Source organism: Aquarana catesbeiana, linkage group LG09, assembly GCF_042186555.1.
Source record: "Aquarana catesbeiana isolate 2022-GZ linkage group LG09, ASM4218655v1, whole genome shotgun sequence".
Classification (NCBI taxonomy): Eukaryota; Metazoa; Chordata; class Amphibia; order Anura; family Ranidae; genus Aquarana; species Aquarana catesbeiana.
The window spans coordinates 47058988-47076824 of NC_133332.1; the positions used below are offsets into that span (position 1 = coordinate 47058988).

Consider the following 17837-nt stretch of genomic DNA (forward strand, 5'->3'; position numbering starts at 1 on the left):
GATTCAAGAGAACCCCTGCCCATTGGCTGAGATACCCCATATACTCATAACCTGACCTTGAGTTGTCCTTCTCATATCTAGTACCACCAAGTACCCAGCCACCTAGCGGTAGAAGAGAAAAGTGCAACAAGACCAAACTTAGGGAGAAATCAATAAATCCCTATCAATCGACCAAGATGACTACTCCCGGCAAGTAAATTTGTGAGGAGCTCCCTAACTAAACTCCAGGGTGCTACATAAGCAATACTGCTATTTGGAAATAACAGACAGTAGAACAATCAATAAAAGCAAGCTTTGTATATTGATGCCTATTAATGGTTAAACAATAAAAAAGGAGAGTGATAAGAAAAAAAAACATTAAATGACAGAGATGGTAGTACATTTAACATACAGAACAGTTAACAATACCACGTAGCTTAAAATTCTACCAGCCACACAGGTTAACTTAAACAGTAACACTGTCGCCCTGAGTGTACAATGAGCAGTAATAAAAATTCAGGTATGTCTAAACCTCCAGAGCTACACTGCTCAATGGCACAAGGGTGGCTATACTAGGTCTAAGGCTGCCTGAAGGTCTCCGTCCAGGTCCAAGAGACCCAAAGTAGGTAACAGGAGGTGGTATGTGAGTAGATGAAGTAATACAGGGGAAGTCCTTAAGTTGTTTCTTCTGCTGGCTAACGTCATGGCCCTTCGGAGTGTTGGTGCACTTTAAGAGTTTGCAACAAGCCTGTGTTCTATCGATTTGTGCCCCCTGTCGAAAAGTGCCCGCGCATGTACAGAACGGAAGGGCACTGCAGCTGATTTGCCGATCAGCTGGAGTGACGTCACCATAGCGCATGCGCACATCCTAGGAGGGTTTTTTCGATGGGCAATACCATTTCACGGGCACAATTGAAAGCTATGAAAAGAGCAGAGGGACATAGTAGATGTCAGATTGTGCCTCGCTGTAAACCCACGGCGCAACAACAAGGCACAATATGACAAATACGATGTCCCTCCACTGTTTGCATAGCATTAAATTGTGCCCAACAAATAGTATCTCCCATTGAAAAAAGGCTCCTATGATATGCGCATGCAATATGGGATGTCACTCCAGCGTTCGGCAACTCAGCTGGAGCGCCCTTCTGTTCTGCGCATGTGCATGTGCATTTTGACACCGGGCACATTTCGACAGAACACCTGCATCCAGTTAGGGTCTGCTAGAGAACGGGTTGTTAGCTCAGTTGTAAGATAGGCAAGACAAACAATGATTGAAAATAGTTAAGTCAAGTGTAAGGGAAATTCAGGGAAACAGTATTATGTTGAACAAGGGTTCAGTATGAAGGCCTACTGCCTGCTGTGCGCACCTGGGCTAAGTGTATTTGTGGAAGGTGCAGCGATTAGCCGGTCACTGCATAATGCTGTTCCTGCCAAACAGTGTTGATAGCGGGTTGACAACCCTCTCACCAGTCCTGCGAACAGCACTGTGGATGGTGATAAGCTGCCTCTTTATCTCTCTTTTAAGAGCTGTTCTGTAGCAGCAAAACAGATGTTGAGGTGGAATGTGACAGACCTAGCTGGGAGAGAGACTTTTGGAGGGGACTGTATGCTAGCCTCTTGCCGATCGGTCGTGGGCCCTGCCATTAGGGGAACGGTGCTCTTTGTGAGCTGTATGCCTGGGGACCCTTGAGGTGGTTTTACTGTGGATTCGGGTCCTGATCCCCCAGGACACACAGACTCTGGGACCCTGGATTTGCCATATTGGAATAGTGACTGATTCATACCGTTGGGACTCCTACTGTTAAATGCTAATGTCATCAATTCCAGCTACCTGTCTGTTGTCTGCTAAAATGTGTATTGTAAATAAGTCTCTAGTATGGGATCTAAGAGTCATTAGATCCCCATTGTTGTTTGTGTTTAACTCTGCTATTGTGATAATGTTGATTGGATTTTCTGAACTACAAGACGGCCAGTCTGGCCTAAAGGTCATGTCTGAGTCATCTAGGCTGTCTAAAGGGATTCGTTAATTAGCCCATGTTAATTAGGTTAATTAGGTTACAGGTGTATTGTTAGAGTAATATGAGCTGGAGGTATGCACCTCCACTTTTAGTGTATAAAAGAGCCTGTATTTTCCAATAAAAGAGATTCCTGGTTGAACTTACATACAGCCTGCCTGGTGTTTGTTCTGAGCTATCACAACTGGGTTAGAATGGCACATAGCTGTAGTTCTAATCCCGGAGCATTGGATGACCGAGCAATCAGATGTTGCGATCTGATTCTATAGCAGCAGAGGAGTGTCGGGAGAGTGGAACCGAGCGAGCAAGGGGCTCATTACATTGGTTGGCAGCCGTGGGATTTGCTCTCCAGTTACTGGGACACTCCAAACCAGCCTGCAGGAGAGCCACGCTGAAAGACTTACTTGAGGGGCCGTGGAGGGAATGGTGGGATTGTGCTTCCTTGCCGTGAACACATCCAAACCATCACCTGGATCCAAGGTCCAGATAGCAGGAGAGGAGAGATACCAGCCACCATGGATGAGGAATTCAGAAGGAGGTTGCGAGAAGCAGATACAGCACAGAGGACCAGTATCAGAGCAGGTCCTGCTAGGATGGTTTGATTCTATCCGCTGCGAACTCTGGAAGGAAGCGCTAGCCCGTGAGCAGCGAAACCAGGGAAAAGTTCTCCCCTCCATCCATGTAAGGTACTGGTCGCAGTATGAAGTGCGAATGCTGTTTTTGGGGAAACAGCCGAACCAGGTGTGGACAGCCGAGTTAAGCAGGCTGATCCGGGCAGAAATGCGGTTGGACGAGAGCTACAGAGCACTCCAGTGGTATGTAGCCCAAGTGTGCCCGTGGACAGCGGATGACAGCCCCACGGAAGGCTTTGACTACGATGGCCTGGGATTGTTATACTGGAGGCTGTCCAGGGACCCTGACTTTGGGAGTGATCGGGAGTGGCGTTTGGAGGAAATAATGGAGCACAGAGAGCGAAGACTGAATGTCTCGGAAGTGCACTCTGCACAGGAAGATTTGGAGTTTCTGCCCGTTCAGGAATGGGAGCTTGAGATTGCCTACAGACAGCTGTTAGACTCTGCTCAGCAGCATGGTGGGGCTCCCTTTGCCTGGGACTATCAGAAAATACCAGTTGACAACTCTGAAATCCTGGCTGAAGAGTTGACAATGTGGCAGAGTAACAGTGTGCTTTGCCAACCTGCCCCCGCAGCTATGCAGGCGGAGGTCTTATGGCGGATGCAGCAAGTGCTGACTGACCTGAATGAACCTGTTTCTGCATTGGATGATCTTGGATGGAGGAATGTGCCTGTCCAGCAGAATGCCAGAGAATCGCCAGTGGAAAATCTGAAGATTGCCGTTCCCAAACCTGACGTGCTGACAACAGGGCAGAGCTCTGCTAACCTCTGCCCAGCACTGATAGCATCTTCTGGGTTCCACGGAGAGGAGATGGTGAACCTCTATCCCCAGACACCAGTTGCAGAGACAGGGGATTTGATAGACTTTTCTGCTGAGGAAGAACAACCTGGTGAGCCTCCAGCAGAAGAGGAGCTGTTATTAGGGCCAAACTTCACTGTGTTCTGCCCAGCACCAACAGAAGTATCTGTGAAGTTACAAGGAACTTCCCCAGCTGAAGCCCTGGCAACTGGACAGAGGGTCCAAGACCTCTGCCCTACACCTGCGGCAGTTTCGGAGGCTCAGGGTGAGAAGGTGGCAATCACTTCCCAGCAGCAGATACAAGGGGAGAAAGGAGAGGAGGTGTGTATTGTCCCTCCCCAACAGTTAGCCGGAGCAGATGGTGTGGGGTTTCCAGCAGAAGGGCTGGCAACAGGGCCGAGTACTGCTGGACTCTGCCCTCAACTAACAGAGGATGGATTTCCTGTGAAGGTGGATGGGACTTCAGTCTCCACCTGTATACCCCAGGGATGCTGGGCAGTGGGCCCAGATCCCCAACAGCATGACGGAGTGAGCCCAGACACCCTGTCTTCTCTCCAGCGGCAGAAAGGACTCCAGGGAGAAGGGCCAGTCCAGGCCTCTCCCCAGCGGCAGATATGTTCTCTAAGAGAGGCAGAGGTTGGCTGGGTGAGTAATGCTTTGTTTGGAACAATTTGTTTGGGGTACTGCGTGGGTACAGGCATTAGAGGACTGGAACTACTGACTAACTTTGGAGTCAACCCGTCTGGGGTCTCTTCCTGTGTTAGTCTCCTGCCGAAAGGGGAGAAATGTGACAGACCTAGCCAGGAGAGAGACTTTTGGAGGGGACTGTATGCTAACCTCTTGCCGATCGATCATGGGCCCTGGCATTTGGGGGAACGGTGCTCTTTGTGAGCTGTATGCCTGGGGACCCTTGAGGTGGTATTACTGTTGATTCGGGTCCTGGTCCCCCAGAACACACAGACTCTGGGGACCCTGGATTTGCCATATTGGAATAGTGACTGATTCATACCGTTGGGACTCCTACTGTTAAATGCTAATGTCATCAATTCCAGCTACCTGTCAGTTGTCTGCTAAAATGTGTATTGTAAATAAGTCTCTAGTATGGGATCTAAGAGTCATTAGATCCCCATTGTTGTTTGTGTTTAATTAACTCTGCTATTGTGATAATGTTGATTGGATTTTCTGAACTACAAGACGGCCAGTCTGGCCTAAAGGTCATGTCTGAGTCATCTAGGCTATCTAAAGGGATTAGTTAATTAGCCCATGTTAATTAGGTTAATTAGGTTACAGGTGTATTGTTAGAGTAATATGAGCCGGAGGTATGCACCTCCACTTTTAGTGTATAAAAGAGCCTGTATTTTCCAATAAAAGAGATTCCTGGTTGAACTTACATACAGCCTGCCTGGTGTTTGTTCTGAGCTATCACAACTGGGTTAGAACGGCACATAGCTGTAGTTCTAATCCCGGAGCATTGGCTGACCGAGCAATCAGATGTTGCGATCTGCAATCTGATTCTATAGCAGCAGAGGAGTGTCGGGAGAGTGGAATCGAGCGAGCAAGGGGCTTGTTACATGGTGGTACTCTGCTCTTCAGTAGAGATGGCACAGCATACAGGCTCTCCCCTTAGCTGGAATCCCTGAACAGCTGCATGCACTGCCCAAGAGGTCCACACTCTCCCTTGTCCCAGCGCCAACGGCCCTGAACTTTCCCAGGCAGTCTGGTATCAATTCCTCCTCCCCTCCCCCAGAGTCCTATGGCTCTTTGGGAAATGTAGTTTTCCTCCAGCTCTGCACAGCACAGCCACCCATCTTCAGGACTACATATCACAGAATGCCGTTTGTAGCAGTGTCTTTCCTTTGGCTGCCCTTTGAGTTTAGCAACAACCAGATAGGAGAGGGGAGGAGTGAAAGTGTAGGGAGAGAGCGGGCAAGCGTGACTGAGACCCTCAGCTCTCTAATGCTGAATGGCTCCAAACATTTAGTGGAAACAAACCTGCCAGCAACTCACTACAAAAACATTGAAGAATCAGTGCAGTTTGGGGTTGATATGAGTGGGTTAATTTTTTGCAAATATTTTGCCTTCACTGGATCTCCACTCCTCCATGCAAATAAAATGTAATTAAGCAATGTATGGACAGTATGGCCACTTTGGCAAAATCCACAGGTAGCTTATTTCTTCAATAGGACACAGACATTGAATCCAACATAATTTTACTTGAAATACAGTAAGTGCACTTCTGAAGTGTAAGAAGATGATGACTTTCTATATCCGGTCCCTTTGACAACTAACTGTCTGAGGCAACATAGAGGAAGCAGGGAGGGTCTATTTAGGACTGAACTACCCTAAGCTGTAGTAGCACTATACTACCATAGAATGTCAGTATACACCAGAACATTATCTATAGATATCACTATAACCTAACATCAGTCCAAGTCAATAAATGTTGGCTTGTCCTCTGAACCTGAAAGACATATGAAAGAAAGACAAACATGCTAAATGTATTGATAAGTCTGTAAAAAAAAAAAAAAAAAAAGCATGAATACTTGTTTAATGTTTTGAAGAACACGTGAACAGTCCCGATGAAGATGATGATCTTCAGAAGAGGTAGACCTCAACAGTTCCACTCTTCTGGCTTCCTGTAACACAACAACCCAAGTCAGATAGGCTATAGTATGTCAAACCTCAACTGACTCCAGTTGTAATTAAAAGGATAAAAAGAACAGGCCCACAAAGACCAGTTGAGTAAAAACTGGTAACAAGATAAAAGATTTATTCTCTGATCAGTCTAGCCTAATCTAATTTATAATCCAAAGGTTAAACAGAACAGTTTAAAGTAGACCAGTTGAATAATCACTGGTAACATACTGTATGTACATGTGCTCTCAAGAGGAAGATGAAGTCTCTGATGAGTCTTTGATGTCCTGAACATGAAATCCTGGAACAGTGCTTGAAAACATTAGGTCACTTCTCCATAGGTGGCAAAGCTGGCAAGGTGGATGTAGGATAGTCCCTCTGGGTGGTTGAATGGATTCTTGACAAGTCCATGTTTAGGAAGCTCTGCTTCCACCTACTTTCTTGCATGACGGCTGGTATTAATGACTGATGGATTTCTTAGGCCTTTTAATTTTAGCAACTTTCCTGATGTGATGTTTGAGCTGTCCGAAGCTCTGAAGGACTTTTTGACGGACTTTTGACGGAGTTCTGACGCAATGGACTTGCCTACACACGATCACACCAAAGTCCAACTGATTCGAACGTGATGATGTACGACCGGACTAGAATAAGGAAGTTCATAGCCAGTAGCCAATAGCTGCCCTTGCGTCGTTGTTTGTCCGTCAGACTAACATACCAACAAACTGATTTTTCGACTGGACTCGAGTCCCTTGGAAAGATTTGAAACATGTTCTATTTCTAAAGTCCGTCTGATTTTTCGACAGCAAAGGTCCGATGAAGCCCACATACGATCGACTTGTCCGGCGGATTCGCTCCGTCGGACCTTTGCTGTCCAAAAGTCCGGTCGTGTGTACACGGCATAATACAGACTTGATCACTCATGGAAAGTCTTGTTGTCAGAGTGAGCATTTCTTTTGAGTTCCTGAAGCATGAGATTTGAGAGTTAAAGGGGATTGTCTCTAATTTCCTTAACAATAGTTTTACAACTGCGTCTAATGCTTTTACTTTGCTTATTACTAGAACAAGGAGTGCCCATAATGACCTAAATTAATCCTTTAAGCAAAAGGACCATTTCGAGGATCACTTATAGGCTATTCTTCTACCTTGTGGACCCAGTAAAAGCATGATTTGGCATCTTTTTGAAGTGGTGGGATGTAACTAGTCCAATCAATGAAGGATAGATAATGTATGTCTTTTGGTGTAGGGGTCTTCTCCCTGTCATATTGACTCTGTATTGGACTACACAGGAAGATTAATTCCTTTAGTTCCTTTCATGTCTAAACAATTCTTTCTGTGATATTTACTATTCCAGGATATGCATGCAGAGTGTAGGACAGTGCTGGTGGCTCTATTTTTTGGGGGAGAGGGGCAGCAAACAAAACACCCACCACCCCCCCCACACACTGTTCGGTCAGTCAGTCAATCCCCCTGTCGCTCGGTCGGTCAATTCCCCCACCCCCCGTTGCTCGCTTGTCCACCCACCAGCCCAGCACTTACCCCATCTATGTTGCGGGCAGCTTCAGCTTCCCCTGCGTCTCGTCCTCTGCGGCTTCCTTCTCGGCGGCAAATACGGTCGCTTTTCCTCTCAGCCAATTGGGTCTTAAGACCCACTTCCTGATTGGCCGGGAGGAGAATCGGGAAGACTATAGCGAATATTAATTCACTATTGTCACACAACTGGGTGGGCTCAGAGCGCAGTGCTCTTCGCCCACAGCCAACCCTTTTTTGAAGCCAATTTGAGCCTCAGGCTCTAATCATGTGCTTCCAAAAGAAAACAACCAAAAAAACCCCATTGAAATCAATGCATCTGGTGGCATGCATTAGGAAGGTGGTGCCCCTCATGGACGGGCCGCCACTGTCCATATGCCTGATGAAAGTATTTCCTCAAGGACAACCAAATATATCTACCAAACTGTGTGCCATCTTAGAACAGAGGGTGATACAAAATACAAAGATAAACAAGTTGAAGTGCTGAACTACCACTAGATATCTGTATACTGTACTTTAGAACATTATCAATGTAATGCAGTTGAATGCAACAGCAGAAAAAAATACATCATAGGTGTGTAGCAATAACTCTCGATGGAGCTGCTGGTTTAAAGCGGGCTTGTTACCTTCACTCTCCTTCCCTTTGTTTCACCGGCACCGGGTCTAGGGTTCCGTTGAATTTACCTCTGGAGGACACACGTACCAACACTTGAGTACATTTTCAATGCTTTATTAAACCATCAACGAAGGAAGTAGCAGGAAAGAGGCAGAAGGAGAACTGCAGAGGAAAACTCAAATACCTTTTTAGTAAGATTCTTGACAAATGTCCCTGGGGTTGAATATTTCAGTAGAATGCACTCCCTTGGTGGAACACACTCCTTGCACGCCTGGATAGGCCTCTCTCACTAGCCTAGCAGCCAGTACATAGCACGAACAAAAGTCTCTGCCACAGACTTATTTGGGATAAACCCGTACGATCCTCTGCCACAGGATGTATTGGCTTTCTTGTGGTGAATGTCAGTCACAGTGCTTGAACCTTTAAGCCAACCCGGCAACACTATGCTGTATAATTACTTTAGGATACGCCCTCCAACCGAGTCACCAGGCCCCTCTCCAGACCAGCACGTTGCATTAACCTCCCATGATGGGTCCTCCCCTGGGATCTTCTCGGTTGTCCAGCTTCCTCCCTTTGGATAGACAGCTCAGGACCATTCCTCGGCCGCTGTGGTAGGCCCCAGACAAGCTTCTGGGCCCACCCCTGCGCCGCAGCCACGTGGGCCTCCGGAACGGAGGACCACGAGATAGCTCTCTAACGCATACCTGTCAGCCAGGAGGGCCAGCAGGTGGCTATAAAACGAACCCCACAATATGGGAATCAGATGGTAGATCGCAAATCTACCAGCTCTACAGATGGAACATAACATATCTTTTCTTCTAGGACAAACAAAACTTTCTTTTGGTGATATTGTCTTGTAAAACTTATTTTGCTTGTTATGCATTCCATAGACAACGCATAACAACTAAAAAACTTGCACTTTTTTTCTACATTGAATAGTATACATTAAAAAACGAATTGTGTTCATGTAGATAAAAAGTATGTTTTTCTCTATAATCCTTATAATTTGCCCTGTTTAAAATGACTCTAAAATTATTAGATGGTTATGGTTAGAAAAATAGAAATTAGGCAAAATAAGGGGAGAAGAGGCATAAGGAGTTAATTATTGTTGAGCAGACTAAAGTAAAGCTAACCATACATTATACAATTTTCTTATTTCATTTCCTTTAGATTTGCCTTCAACTATGTTGTACAAGGGCCTGTCTGACTGCATACAAGTTGAAAGTGTTTAGGTTTGACCTCATATCATGTGGTTTTGGTAAATATAAAGGAAATTACACAAGAGCATTATATAATGTATGGCCAGCCCAAGGGTTAATAAGGGGTTAAATAGTAACGTCAGTATTTGTCAGGTTGCTTTAACCCCTTGCCGACTATACATAGTACATATATGGCAGCAAGGCGGCGCTCCTGTGCAGAAACACGTATCTAGTACGTGATCCACGCGCCGGGCTAGGGAGCGTTCCAGTGCCGCTCCTGCTGTACAGTGATTGGCTGCAGCACGATCCAATCAGCAGGTGCCGGCACCCAAAGATCAGCTCCGGACATTACCGAAGAGAGCCCTGTGTAGGTAAACAAACACAGGGCTCTCTACTGACAGCAGCAATGTCCTGTTTTTTTCTTACTTCAAGGTACATTGCTTAGTAAAAACAGCACACACAGTAAAACCATGTTGGCCACACATTTAACCCCTTGATTGCCCTAGATGTTGAGCCCTTCACTGCCAGTGTCATTAGTACAGTGATAGTGTATATTTTAAGCACTAATCACTGTATTGGTGTCACTGGTTCCCAAAAAAGTGACAAAAGTGTCAATTAGATGTCCAATTTATCCACCGCAATGTCGCAGTCCCGGTATAAGTTGCTGATCGCCGCCATTACTAGTAAAAAAAAAAAAAATGAATAAAATTCCCATAAATCTATCCCAGAGTTTTTGGATGCTATAACTTTTGCGCAAACCAATCAATAGATGCTCATTGGGATTTTTTTACAAAAAATGTAGTAGAATACATTTTTGCCTGAATTGATGAAGAAATTCAATTTTTTTACATATTTCATTGCATGTGTTTTATAGCAGAAAGTAAAAAAAATATTAATTTTTTTCACAATTCTTGGTCTTTTTATTTTTATAGCACAAAAAATAAAAACCGCAGAGGTGATCAAATGCCACCAAAAGAAAGCTCTATTTGTGGAGAAAAAAGGACGCTATATCCATTTTATTTGGAAATAGCGTCAAACAACCGAGCAATTGTCAGTTAAAGTAACGTAGTGCCAAAAAATGGTCTGGTCATGAAGAGGGTAAAATCTTTCGGAGGTCAAGTGATTACCATCTGGACCTCTGGAAGATTTACCCCCCTTCATGACCAGACCATTTTTTTGCAATACAGCACTGTCCCTTTTCCCCCCACAAATAGAGCTTTCTTTTGGTGGTATTTGATCACCACTGCATTTTGTATTTGTTGTACTATAATCAAAAAAAGACACACAATTAAAAAACAAAACAAAAAAAAAAAAACAAAACTATTTTTTTACTTTCTGCTATAAAATATATCCAATAAAAAAAAAATTAAAAAAATATAAAATCTTCATGAATTTAGGCCAATATATATTCTGCTACAAAAAATTCCCAATAAATGTATATTGATTGGTTTTAACAAAGTTTATAGCATCTACAAACCATGGGATATACTGTATACAGTAATTTATTTTTTTTTTTTTTGCTAGTAATGGTGGCGATCAGCGCCTTATGATGGGACTGCGATATTGCGGTGGACATTCTGTTCACACTGCCTCGTGCGAACCACTGCAGGTGTCATTAACAAAGGTAATGACACCCCCAGTTTAGTTCACAGATCGCAGTGTGAACTGTGAACTCGCACAGCAATCGGATCGCAAAGGAGAACATCCATGCGATCCGATTCTAGTGCGGGGAAAAACAAGTCCCTGCATTATTTTCTGTGTGAATCCAATACGAGTTCAGCCATACAACTGTATGGCTGAACTCGCATTGCTCAGACATCGCATGTGATCGGCAGCTGCGGTGCGGTGCGAATGATATGCGATCTCTGAGATCCTGCTAGTGTGAACCCAGGCTAAAGGAGTATTGCAGGTAGCTGTAAGTAAAGCTTGAAGATAAGTACAGCGGTTAAGGATCTACAGTTGGATACTGTAAGTTAAGCTGGAAGATCTACAGTAGGATACTGAGAGAGAAGTTGTTGCTATAGGAGACAGCAGTTGCTACAAGATACAGATTGCTGCATTCAGCTTAAAGGCCCTTTATCTGTATTGCTGTCTGCCTAGTTCTACTTTTGGTCTGCAGAGTTTTGCCTAAATGCTATTGCATTTGCCTAAGGGTGTCCTGTGCCCTCTGACCCTTTTTCCCACTGTTCCTGTTAAGAGAAATAACATCTTTTTGTTCATTTTTTACAAAAAGTGACTGGCGCCCAATCTTTCCACCTTGCACCGGTGTGCCTAGTAACCTGCACCCTGAGGAGGAATGTCAGTTCTCCTTGGCTCTGGGGGTCACCATCAGGCCCTTGGAAGTCAGGCAGACGGCTACTTGTAAATTGTATTTATGAATTATATTTGTACCTCAAAGTTTTGGCTTTAGATGCACTAAAGTGTTATCCTGTTAAAAAACATACAAACAGTTGTATGGACAAATTCTGTCTTTTTTTTCCTCCCACAGAAAACTTTCTACTGTCTGGAGATCTGGTGAAAGCGTTATTTATTACAGAGGAAAGTAGAAATACTTTGGAGCAGATGAATGTCCAGATAAAGCAAGGAAACTGGGTAAGGAGGACTGCAATCTGTAATCCTGCTGTCCAGATCAGTGTTTTTGACAGGCTCGTGTAGCACTAACTCACGGAGGAGCTGCTGATTTAAAGCGGGCTGTTACTGTCCCCTTTTTACCTGTAATTTCACCAACACCAAACTTAGAGTCCACGTTGAGCTTATTATCGGACAATATAGGCACCAGTCACTTGGGTACTTTTCCAATGCTTTAATGGGAGATAACTGGAAGAAGTAGCAGGAAAGAGGTAGAAGAAGAGTTGCAGGGAAGTTCAAATACCTTTTCTTGGTGTAGCAATAAGGAATTGAAATCTTAGGGGTGAATGTATCCTCAACACAGGATTGAATCTTTGCCCGCCCAGATAGGTCTCTCTCACTAACCTAGCAGCCTGAACGTAGCACGAACAAAGTCTCTGCCACAGACTTGAGTAGAACAAAACTGCACGATCCTCTGGCACAGGATGTAGTAGTTTTCGATGAACAGCAAACACAGTACCTGAACCTTTAAGCCGACCCGGCGGTACTTGTGTGGTAGATTAGTTTAAGATGCGTCCTCCAATCGAGTCACCAGGCCCTTCTTAAGACCAGCCTTGCATGGTCCCTTCCAAGATGGGTCCTCCCCTCGATCTTCCTGATTGTCCGGCTTCTTCCCGCAGGACAGACAGCACAGGACCATCCCAGCCATGGCCATAGCAGGCCCCAGACAGGCTTCTGGGCCCACCCACGTGGCTGCAGCAACGGAACCCTCCAGCCTGCAAGGTTTAGACTCCCAGCCCAGAGGGCCGCAAAGTCAAGACTCTACTCCCCCTAAAACATGGCGTCTGTCCCATAAATACCCTCTCCCAGAATGCAACCTGGAGGACCACCTCCGCCGAGTTGTCTACGGGACAGAAGAGCACTCATATACTTTAGCTTGTTGCTTTCCAGCACCGATCCATGGCGACAACGACACCCACAGGCAGAATGCGGAACTGCACGCAACACAGCCAAGCTGGAACAGAGGCTAATCTAACAATAAATTGAATCTGAACTATGTACAGTACAGGTGACCCATTAAATTTACCTAGAAGCGGTAGATTAGAAAATCTACCAGCGCTACACTCGCATTTTAGGCTTTTGCCAGTGTTCTCTTCTCTACCCTTCTCCTTCACACAATGCAATGACCTATCACCTATCACCATACTTGAGCATTATTGTCTGAGCGCATGCAAACACTAACTTTCAGGACTAACAAAGTTTGGGCCGGTGTCAATGACTATGGACTTATGTCATTGGTATCAGTTTTATATCCGTTTAAGACGCATCTGAGATCAACCAGGATTCAGTAACAGGTGCATTTGACCTCCTTCTGATCTGTTTCAGGCGGGTTTTGCGTTTTCATATACTTGTATGGGAATGCAAAATCTGTTTGAGGCTAGGTTCACACTTGAGCCATGTTTTGCACGAGCACAGCAGCCCAGTCAATTAAATGGGCTGTTGTGCCTCCAGAAAATGCAGGGAAAAGGTCCAGCACGGAACCTGCAAGTGCAGGGAAGCCACAAAGCGTATTTCAGCGCATGGGGATGCCATCAGGATTAATGTTACCCCCCTGCATTTCCTGAGTGGTAATGCGTTTTTCTGTGTGGGTGGTTGCGGAAACAGGTGTGGACCTACAGCAGCAACCACCCGCACAAGTGTGAAACTGGCCTAATTGAACAAAAAGCCCATTGACACAGGCCCTTAGGTACCTTCCATCTAGTAATCTTAGCTGAGTACATTTTTCCTAGTTATAGATGTATTTAAAATTTTTCTTAACCTCTTCACGCCTGCGCTATAGCCGAAAGATGGCTACAGCACGGGCTTAAATGGCTGCGAGGGCATCCATGTTTGTCCTCCCGTGCTCGAGCTGCCTGCGCTCCCCTCTGCAAGGAGCAGGTGGCGCACTCTTTGATCACCGAGTCCATTAGACTCGGCTGATTACAGATCGGAGTACAGGGTCAATCCCTGCCCTTTACCAAGTGATCAGCTGTCAGCCAATGACAACTGATCACGTGATGTAAACAGAAGCCGGTAATCTGCTTTTTTTTCCTCACGCTGAAAGTTGATTACCGGCATGTGTAAACAGGACATCAGTCTGACACCCACTGCTACTAAGCAGTGTCTACCAGTGCCCACCAGTGCCACCTACCAGTGCCCATCAGTGACTGCTAAGCAGTGCCCACCAGTGCCACCTATCAGTGCCCACCAGTGCTCCCTATCAGTGCCCATCAGTGCTGCCTATCAGTGTCAACTACCAGTGCCTATCAGCGCCACCTCTCGGTGCCCTTCAGTGCCGCCTATCAGTGCAGACTCATCAGTGCCGCCTTATCAGTGCCTATCCGTGCAGCCCCATCAGTGCACATGAATGAAGCTGAAAAATTACACAATTAAAACATTTGCAAAATGTATTAACAAACTATGAAAACAGTTTGGGTACATAGGGTGAAGGATGAAGGGAGATGTCAGACATCTCAGATCTTAGCTTGTCCAATCAATCCAAAATTTGCAAGAATGTCTAGCTTTTTCTTAGGGCTAGTAGGAAGGGAACAATAGGAGACCATAGAGTAGTATCGCTAAAACCTTGCCACTTATTATATATATATTATACTCACAAAAATCACTTGTGGATATAAATATGTCACAAGCCGCTGACCACACAACGTGCATTTTGTCTACAAATGGGCATCTTCAGGGGACAAGCAAGCCTTCTTGCTTGTCTCCTGAAGACGTCCATTTGTAGACGAAACACGCATTGGGGGTCAGCGGCCTGTGCCATATTTACACCTGCCAGTGACAATGGCAAGGAGTTAGATTCTTTATGTACCCTGTGATTTTTGTTAAATAAAGTATATATAATAAATGGCAAGGCTTTAGCGATACTACTCTATGGTCTTCTATTGTTCTCTTAGTACTATCCCTGAGGACAAACTAGGCATTATTGCGAATTTTGGATTGATTGGACACGTTTGAAAAGTGTCGGTGGACCCTGGGAATGATCTTGCATATGTGTTCAAGTGCTTTTGATCTCTTTTTCTTAGAGATCCTGGTAATCTGGCAAGGAGGTGGCACTTCTGGTTAATTAGTGATCTGGGAGCACTGCATGTGTAGGTCATAGCCCACAGCATTCATATTATAAGCATTTCGGCACTTTTTGGACCGTAATTGGACACTGGGAGTGGACTTTTTATGTTTGTTTATTATTTACCTTTCATTTTTATTTTATGTAATATTGTTTATGAATTTTTGGTCACACTGTGTAGTTTATTCATTTTCAAGGTGGTTTCTTGTCAAACTGAATGGTTTCACATATATAAATAGGTGGTGAGATATCATATTTTGTAATTGTATAGTAATAAAGGAGTATATGCACATTTTTTTATCTAAAATAAAATTCTACTAATCTATGGCCAGCTCTACTATAGCCAGTGGATGAAAGCACAGCACACAGCAAGGTCCAGAGCGCTATGGGAAGTTTGTGAAATGCAGCAGATTTTCCAGATGGTGTAGCTATTCAAAAGCGCAAATATCCAATTCTTTTTACCAAACTCATGTATCTCCCCAATATCGGGTCATTTGATCCGTTGGCAAAAGAGATGAAAAGAGATATAATCTGAGATTTTCCCTTTAAACTCTTCTTGTAGTATCAACAGTTTTGGACGAAATGTACATCCCAACTCCATCCGAAAGGGTTTTGGCAGTTTGGGATGGGGAAAGGATAGATACTCTAAGGGTTTTAGTTTTCACTTCTGCAGCATTGGGGCAAGAAATGAGTGAAAAGTGGCCGCTGAGAAAGGAGGAAACATAGAGCAATACAAAAAATGGTTCGTACCATTCCATTCAAAGTATCAGACAGTCTGGAGTATGGAAGCCCAAAACTCATGCCAGACTTCCCAACACTTCTTAAAGTATAACTGAAGGCAAAGCTTTTTTTTTTAGTTTTAGATAGAATGGGGAGGGATTAGAACACCTGTCAAATTTTTATTGCTGTCCCTGTTAGATTGATCCTCTCTGTTTGTCCTGGTGACTGCTATCCCCAAAATTCACAATGAAAGAAAATCCCAAATTTTGGGTTCTCAACCAGAATAGGAATAGAGGGTAAATCTTGCAATGGAGACACTAGTTCTGGTGACCCTGTGACCACTCCCTCTCACTCCCTGTTGTGGCTATGCGGCAGGAAGTGAAGGAAAATCTTCCACTTAGATGACAAAGAAAAAAAAACTGTCATCAGATAAAACCCTCCCTTTACTCTGTCCAAAATGGAAAAAAAATGCTTTCTGGCCTAGTTTAATTGCTGTCCAGGGAGGACTGGGCTGGGGGATATTTGTTCCCTGGGTCGGTACCAATAAGATAAGTTGGGCTGGTGGCCCTGAGTGGAGATATTTCTCTAGTCCGACTTTGATCAGAGAGGGACCTACAGTCAATGACGCATACCAGGCATTATGTAGCTACCTGCTACCTGTGCAGCGCACTGACTTCCTTTGTGGCTCTGAGATGTCATGTGACTGAATGCTGTCCCCACTAGCAGGGAGTGTCCATCTTCGCCCCCCTTCCTTCCAGGGCAGCAAACTCTGGCTGTGACTGGCTGGAGTTGTGTGACGTCACTCCCGTGCATGCGCGCAGGACCCGCCAGTCACGGCATGACCCCTATTAGAAACGGCACAATATGCCCTTTCTAAAGTGCACATGCGCCAATGATATCAGCGCATGCGCTGTAGTCATGTGCATTCGGGCCTTGCGTAAATATCTCCTAAACCATGGAGGTTTAGGAGATATTTCAAGCACACAGGGTGTACAACCACTTTAACATGTAATGACAACACAAACATGATGCACATTTGCAGCATTTCTGAAATGCATGGCGAAGCGCACATTTTCTGTGCAGCTTGCCATGCATTTGGAAACGCACAGATGTGAATGAAACCTCGTGGTTCTTGTGTAAACACATTAATTTCACTTTCAGGGCCACATTCACACCTAGAATAGTGGGAGCGAAAGATGTTTTTGGCTTGTTTTTCTGATTTCAATGGGCTGTGCTACACCTGGCAAAGTAGCTTGTGGGACATTTTTGCACATTTTTTTTTTACTGCATTTGTCACCTGTTATTTTATGTGGCAAAATGTGTGTTTGCTTCTGTGTTTGGTGTGCTGTTAGCAATTATCGACACTGAAAGCGCAACTAGGTAATTTTAGGTGTATAAATGTGGCCATACACTATACAATCTGATCGTACAGTCTCTCCTTTAGATTTACCAAAACTATATGATAGGAGGACACACCATCAATCCAATCACTCTGTATCCAATCAGGCAGGCAGGCACCAAATCAGGGGTGTCCTGTTCGCTGCATGTGACCCCAGGGAGTTTAGCATGCACCCTTTGGGGTGCTGTGAAAACGTACTTGATGGGTGAAGGTGTGCTAATGAGATCAGCTGGTAATCTCCTTCCTGTGTCTTAGCAGCTAGTCTCTCCTGTCTGTTTACCAGGAAGTTTCTGAAGTGATCTGCAAAATATAGCCATGGATGAGGTAGGCCTTGTTTTTTAAATCAATATTTTTATGCAACAGAGGTACATTATAGGTATATTGGTACACAGGGGAGCTGGATTTTAGAAAAAAAAAAACAAAAAAAGGTGAACTTAGCCTTTAAATGAGGATTTAGTATAGATGTCAATAGGGCTCCCCCACACAGAAAAAAATACAACAGTTTGGGCTCCCGCTTCAGATCTGCATTCCAATGCTTAACCCAATACAAAAATACAAGAAAAATAAAAGCACGGGGTTCCTTGCAAAAATCCATATCAGCATGCAGCCTGGCAGCCGAGAAAAGGAG

General features: G+C 44.7%; 1 pseudogene; it reads left to right on the plus strand.

The window, feature by feature from the left end:
- Window positions 1–17837, plus strand: part of LOC141108904 (complement factor B-like) — a 142324-nt pseudogene that overhangs the window by 114258 nt on the left and 10229 nt on the right.